A 7,575-nucleotide genomic window follows, 5' to 3' on the forward strand; every position below is an offset into this window, starting at 1 on the left:
TTATGACAACTAATGTTTATCATTATACTTGACTGCAGTTTTGTTGTTAGAAACATGAATGTAAAGTTTCCATTCTTGTTACAAGCCATAGATAAGAAACAATAATTTCTTCAGTTATGAAATTGATAGTTCTAAGTATAAGTAGGATGCGAATATAAATATAGCGATATCGCTACTTATGCAAATCAATGTAGGCATGTTTATACATGTAATAAGTAGTACTAGAGAGTTGTTAGTATGATTAGTCAGGCATGTTTATCAGTGTAATTGGAAATTTTGAGGACTTCCACGACATTACAATAATTGGAAAATTTTCGACCAGAGAGTTGTTAGTACGAATATGGTTCCGTACCTGGAATAGAATGTCATGCCATTAAAAGGGACGACTCAGCACCAGATAAGAAGAATTGAAGGAGTTAAAGCAATTAGATGATTCTGTCAAAACAGAATACATCTGCTCAGCCAACTTCAACCGTTGGATCTTTACAGTTACACAGCAACGACTAGATCTTCAAGTTAGAGCTGGATTTTGTATCTCGTATATTTTTTTTGTATACGTTGCATTAGAGTTAGGGTTTTTCTGATCATTCTTGCTATCAAAGAAGAGAGTGCTTATGTGAGTAAAAGAGAGAGCTTCTACTGTGAGTTTAGGTGCTTCTTGTAGCTGTTGTGATTGCAGTGTTTCTTGTGCTCATTTTCTCTCGTTTTGATAGTGAATAAAACACCAAGAGTTAATATTCTCGTGGATGTAGATCTCCGGATTGAACCATGTAAAATCCTTTGAGTTCTTGTTAGTTTCTCGATCCTATTAGTTGATGTTCTTGCGAGTGGTGTTGCTGGTTTAATTTGATTACAAATTGGCGCCGTCTGTGGGAAGGGATTTACTCACAACAGCGATTGTTGCAAGTTTGTTTAGCCGCAGTGAAGATAATCCATCGAACAAGATTGACTTGAGGAGATTCAGATCATCACGGAGATGCGATTCGATGTGGAGAAGTTCTCCGGAAAGAATGATTTTGGACTTTGGCACATAAAGATGTGTGCTATGCTAATATAGAAAGGATTAGCTGATGCTCTGAAATCGGATCAAGATAAGAAGGATGCGGATTCAAAACCAGACGCGCAAAGAAGGGAGATGATGGAGAAAGCTCATACCACCATCATTCTTTTCCTATATGATAAAGTTTTGAGAGAGGTTTCAAGAGAAACCACTGCTGCATGAGTATGGGCCAAGTTAGAGTCTCTACATGACAAAATCCTTGGCGAATAGGTTGTACATGATGCAATGATTGTACTCATATAAGTTTCTTGAAGATAAGGGAATCAGTGAGTAGTTGGATGAGTTCAACAAGTCCATTGATGACTTGGAGAACATTGATGTCAGACTAGAAGATGAGGACAAGGCCATCATTTTGCTAAATGCCTTGCCCAAGTCTTTTGATCAGTTGAAAGATGTCATGCTTTATGGCAGAGAAAACACCATCTCACTGGAGGAGGTCCAGTCAGCCCTAATGTAATACCCGTGCTTTTGATGACGTGTTTAATTGCTTAAGTTTGAGTAATTAGGGTATAGATCCCTTGTTTGATTACTTTGTAAAGAGATGAGGAGTTATATGAAGTTTTTTTTTTTAAAGATGTTGAGATGTTCTTTCGATGATGTAAGAATGATGTGAGATTTTATATTCGTATTTGAGTTTGAGTATTCGAATAATTCGAGATAATTATTTGAATGAGAACGGTGAACTCGGAAGTGAGATCTGAGTCTGTTAAGACGTTTTTGAAAATTTTGACTTTTTGACGATGAATAGTAAAATACTGCTATTTCGTCTTTTTGTCGACTTTCAAAATCTTACGTGCACGTCGTCGAAAAATATTCTTAGTTTTTCGATACGAGTCCAATAATGAAAGTTTTTATTTTTGGACGACGAGTGAATAGTGAACTAGATTTTCTCGATAAACGAACCGAGCTCGTTTATCAGAATTTCGAGAACGAGCTTGTGTTTTCTATATTTATATAGAATTACGAGTGCAATGAAAGTGAGTAGAGGTTGAGAGGGCGAGTAACGAAGAGTATGGGTAGTTAATCGTTAAAACGAGACGAAACGAGATATTTAACGACTAACGGGTTAATATCCTAAATATCTAACCTACCCTACCCCTAACCACCCCCCCAACTGCCCACTATCCCTCTATCTCACCTAACTCACGCTGCACACTAGTGCTGCCACGGTTCAACCGGGACCGGCGGGCCGACCCTGAACCGGCCCGAAAGTCAACGGTCCGGGCCCGGACCGTTGACCACGGGCCGGTTCCGGGACCGGCCCGCCAAGGAGCTCGGTCCGGTTAAGGTTCAAGGGGAGGGCGGCCCGCGGCCCGCCGGGCCGGCCCGCCGGTTCGGCCCTGAACCGCCGGGCCCGGCCAATTTTTTATTTTTTTTTAATTTTATATTCAAATCTTAATAATTTTAACTAAATGTAGTTTCACTATTTATAGTGTACTACACATGGTAGAGAATCCTACATTTTTCAATGTGGGATAATGTAGCTTCACTATTTATAGTGTACTAAACATGGTAGAGAATCCTACATTTTTCAATGTGGGATAATGTAGCTTCACTATCTATAATGTACTACACATTGTAAAGAATCCTACATTTTCAATGTGGGATCACTCAACCTAACTTATAAATATATAACTTATATTCATGTAATAACTTATAACTTCTAAATATATAACTTATAAATATGTAACTTATAACTTATAAGGTCTAGGGATCAATTAGTTAATATTAGTTAGTTTACTTATTCAATTTTAAAGATTATGTAATTTGTATCCTTGTAATATTTTTTAAAAAACAAAACATATATTTAAAAATTATATATTTATATGACAATAGTATATAAGTTATTAAGTAATTTAAGACTTTAAGTTGAGTAATTTTAACATTTTAAGTTTTTAACATCATAATTTATAAAACTATATAGTATAGGTTGAGTAATTTTAATATTTTTTTCAACATTTGTAAAGTAAAAATTATTACATGAATATAAGTTATAAGTTACAAGTTATATTTTTATAAGTTATAAGTTATATATTACATGAATATAAATTATGTAACTTATAACTTATAAGGTCTAGGGATCAATTAGTTAGTATTTGTTAGTTTACTTATTCAATTTTAAAGATTATGTAATTTGTATCCTTGTAATATCTTTTGGTACATAGAATAAATTCAATAAAGATATCTATTTTTATGAATTCATTTGAATTTTTGGTTCTCAATGTGTTAATTATTTTTCCTTTATTTTATTTCAATTCAATTGTCATTTAAAAAAAAGATGACATAAAAAATATTATTATATTATTAAGATTTTTAAGTTGAGTAAATTTGAAAATTATTTTACTTGGTAACTTGAGTAATTTCAAGCTTTAAAAAACAAAACATATATTTAAAAATTATATATTTATATGACAATAGTATATAAGTTATTAAGTAATTTAAGACTTTAAGTTGAGTAATTTTAACATTTTAAGTTTTTAACATCATAATTTATAAAACTATATAGTATAGGTTGAGTAATTTTAATATTTTTTTCAACATTTGTAAAGTAAAAACTATTACATGAATATAAGTTATAAGTTACTCCACAAGTTATATATTTATAAGTTGTTAGTTATATATTACATGAATATAAGTTTTATATTTATAAGTTAGGTTGAGTGATCCCACATTGAAAAATGTAGTATTCTTTACAATATGTAGTACACTATAGATAGTGAAGCTCCATTAAGTTGAAATTATCCCACATTGAAAAATGTAGGATTCTCTACCATGTGTAGTACACTATAAATAGTGAAGGTAGGATTCTCTACCATGTGTAGTACACTATAAATAGTGAAGCTACATTATCCCACATTGAAAAATGTAGGATTATCTACCATGTGTAGTACACTATAAATAGTGAAGCTACATTTAGTTGAAATTAACACAAATCATTTAATTTCATTAAAAATAAAAATAATACAAAAAAAAATGAAAAAGCCCGGAACCGCCGGTTTTCGGCCCTTGAACCGCCGGTTCTCGGCCCGGACCGGAACCGCCGGTTCAGGGTCAGAAAACCGGCCCTTTTAATTTCATCCGGGCCGGTTCAGGTTCGCCGGATTCCGAACCCTGAACCGCCGGTTCGGGCCCGGAACCGGCGGTTCCTGAACCGGCGGCACCACTACTGCACACACAACACACACACTAATTTGTGCTGCACACACACTAAAACACATTAGAAACACACACACACTTCACGTTAACACCATTTCTTTGGTGTTCAAGCTTTTGACCTCCGATTTGAGCACCGAGACGAGCGCTGATCATCTTTTCGATCACGTATCTAAGTAGGTAAGATCTCTACCTACGTTTTGATGGTTTTCTTTTCGATTTTCGTCGACGTCGAAAAACGTCGATTCTCGACTTTATTTTGAAACGACGTCGGATCGTCGTGAAATTTTAGTATGTTGTTCTTGGGTAGATGTTGAGCATGTTTAATGAAGGGAGTAAGAACGGAACGAACCGTAGCTATGAAACCCATGAGGGCAGCCCCGTTTTTCACATATTAGCTTGTCTTTCGATTTTTGTTTGATCGTTTTGACTTGATATTTGTGCTTAGGGGTATGCTAGAATCGATATATATTAAATTCGTATTTTTCCAAGCACGAAAATTGTATAAATTTTTAGAGTATGATTATTTAAATTCGTGAAGTTTGAGGCGTTGCATAATGAATATTATTGCGTATATGTGTTATACGATATCACATGAGCATGCTAATTGATTTACAATTTATGGATGATAATTGTTGAACGAAATTAAAACTGGAATTCTGTCAAAATTTTACAGCAGTTTCAAGCTTATGTTTCGATGAGTTTTCATTGCTTGATGGCTCTGAAATTTTAGTATGTTTATCTATGATATGTGTATTTCGTTGCTGCAAAATTTCATGTCTTTTGAATGATGTTTGCTATTTTAAAGATATTTTGAAAAATCCTTGACAGAATCTGTCAACTATTGGTAGACTTCACAAAAACGTTTATATCTATTAATCCATGAAGGATTTTGCATCACCGTTTTTTTTAAACGAAACTAGACTTCAATACTTTTCTAAAAACATAAGATTTCGATTTTTATGACCTCTGAAACAGAGCAGTTTATTATTTCAAAAATGCCCTGTTCTGCTGTCATATTTGTCCAACAGTAAAAGTGTATGAGTTTCATTGTTTATTTGGCAGATCATATGAACGTTTTCTCTTGTGAAATTTTTAACCAAATCTTCAAGGATACCTTTAGTTTTGGCTGATTAAATTTGATGGAATTTTATTAAGGTTTGCCTTGGTTTCTAATGGCCTAAACAAAATTGGCAGAAACTGTCAATCTTTGACAGCCTGCACTAAAAGAGCAATATCTCCAAAAACCTTTAACCTTTTTGGTTAACTACCATTTTTAGAGTGAACTACACTTCATGAAGTTTTTGAGATCAATTGGTATGAGAGTTTATGATGATTGAGTTGGTTGTTATGAATTTTTAAAGATGACACAAAAACAGCAAAACTTTCTAGAAAACAACTTGATTATATTTGTTTTGATGGATGATACGATATGACTAAATGGTGTGAGTTGTGAGAGTTATGATTAACGCACATAAATGTTGGTATCTGACACTCGAACAATTGGTGTCGAGTATAAATGATAGTTTACTGATAAAGAGTTTTGATGATTTTGAATTGTTTGGTTTGCGTTGAAAAGATGTCAAGATGTTAAGTTTTGAGTCGAGAGACGAGTTCACGTAGTGAGATTCACGCGTTGAAATCTCGTGGCTGACATTATATATGAATAGGTCATGCCGAAATTTTTAGTGAAATTAGAATTTGAGCATAGTCAATTCTTGTTGACCTGTGACTCAAATACATACCTAATGGAAAGTTTAACTTTCTAATTTGTTAATTAGACGAGATGAGAGCGAATAGATCTGCTAAGAAAGTGGACTTTTCGATGTGTTAAATATTTCTTTTAATTGAAGCGCTGCTAATTATAACATAAGGATGTTATAATTAATGAGTAATGACGAGAGATAATAATTGTTATATTGATTAACAATCAAGAGAGATGAACATTAGAGATACTAATGTTTCATAAAAGAGATTAGATTATTAATCGAGGTTTCTTTTATAACTTCTCACCAATTCTTCATAACGATGAAGGTCCTTTTGGGAAGTAACGACTTGAGGGAGAGAGTGACGTTACTCATTGATACAGAGACACAACGAGGTGGGCATTACTTTTACTATACGTATATAGAGATCCCCTGCTTGTCGTAGGCCTCTTATACGAATGAATGCATGAGATGATTTAACTGTTAATTTCAGTTTTATATATCTATCAAACGAGTTTAATGCTACCTTTGAGCAAGTTATTTCATGACAAAATCTTTGAGTTAAAGTTATTTCAAGTATTGTCTTGCCATAAAATGTTTAAATTTTAGTATGATATCTATCTGCTTTGGCTTTGCCAATGATGCAATCGAATTCGGGTCCTGAGCAGTTGATAGCTATCCTGCCAGGGCTAGTGTACACCAGTGACCGTGAGTCATCTAGCGGGTTGGCCGGTCAAGTGACCGTGAGAGGTGGCCACCTCTCCGGCACAAAGTTCCAGATATGATAGATTACAAGAGAACTTAGTCTGCAGACGAACTTTAAGAATCACAAATGAATTTAGTAAGCTTGGGCCTTTTTAGCGAAAAACTCCCTTGCTGTACTGTTTATGATGGCATGACAATTTACAGTTTTGAAGCATGTATTTTTATACCTAGGCATACGTGCCCACTGAGTGCTTTTGTACTCAGCCCTGCATATGTTTTCTAAATGTGCAGGTTGAGCTGATGTGATGATGGTGCTGCAATGAGCGGAGTCTCCAGGGTTGTTAATAAATAGTTAACCTGTCTAGAATATGTCTTCATACATATGTCTAGCTACTTTCCGCTGCAAGATGTTGTTGATGTTATAGTATGTTATGTCATACTTTGAGTCTTAAGAGAATGGTTTCATATGATGTATAACTTGATTAATGATATTAATTAACTTTTATGCAGTCTTTCATAGACTGTTTTCAATTGAGTATTAATGAATAAAAATGACGAGTTTTATTAAGATGAGTAAGTTTTACGGCTATAAATGACGCCCCTTTTCTTCCCCTTCTTCTTTAACCCCATCCCTAGTCGTGGATCACTCGGCCTAACTATCCCTAGTTAGGGCGGGCTGTGACAGACTGGTATCAGAGCCAAGGAAAGCTCTGAATTAGAAGTCTTGAGTTTAGTCTAGAATGAGTCACTAGACTAATAGTTATTAACAACCGTGAGCTCAGCGCACCATCACACCAGGCTCAACGAGGTATGTAAAATTTCAAAGTTTATTTGACGTTAAATTTTGAAGAGCATGATGTTGAGGTTATATGATGAGTTATGATGTTACACTTTAAAGGTGCATAGTTTGAGTTTGAGGATGACAACATGATTAATAATGAATTATTATGT

The 7,575-nt window shown here is 34.4% G+C and overlaps 1 long non-coding RNA gene across 1 annotated transcript; it reads left to right on the top strand.

The window, feature by feature from the left end:
- The first annotated feature begins 4,255 nt into the window (after nt 1-4,255).
- Nucleotides 4,256-7,192, top strand: LOC130989149 (uncharacterized). The gene is made up of 3 exons (XR_009090507.1): nt 4,256-4,393; nt 6,248-6,314; nt 6,916-7,192. It is a non-coding gene; the product is annotated as an uncharacterized LOC130989149 (long non-coding RNA).
- Nucleotides 7,193-7,575: the final 383 nt, after the last annotated feature.

This window comes from Salvia miltiorrhiza, chromosome 6 (genome assembly GCF_028751815.1).
Source record: "Salvia miltiorrhiza cultivar Shanhuang (shh) chromosome 6, IMPLAD_Smil_shh, whole genome shotgun sequence".
NCBI lineage: Eukaryota > Viridiplantae > Streptophyta > Magnoliopsida > Lamiales > Lamiaceae > Salvia > Salvia miltiorrhiza.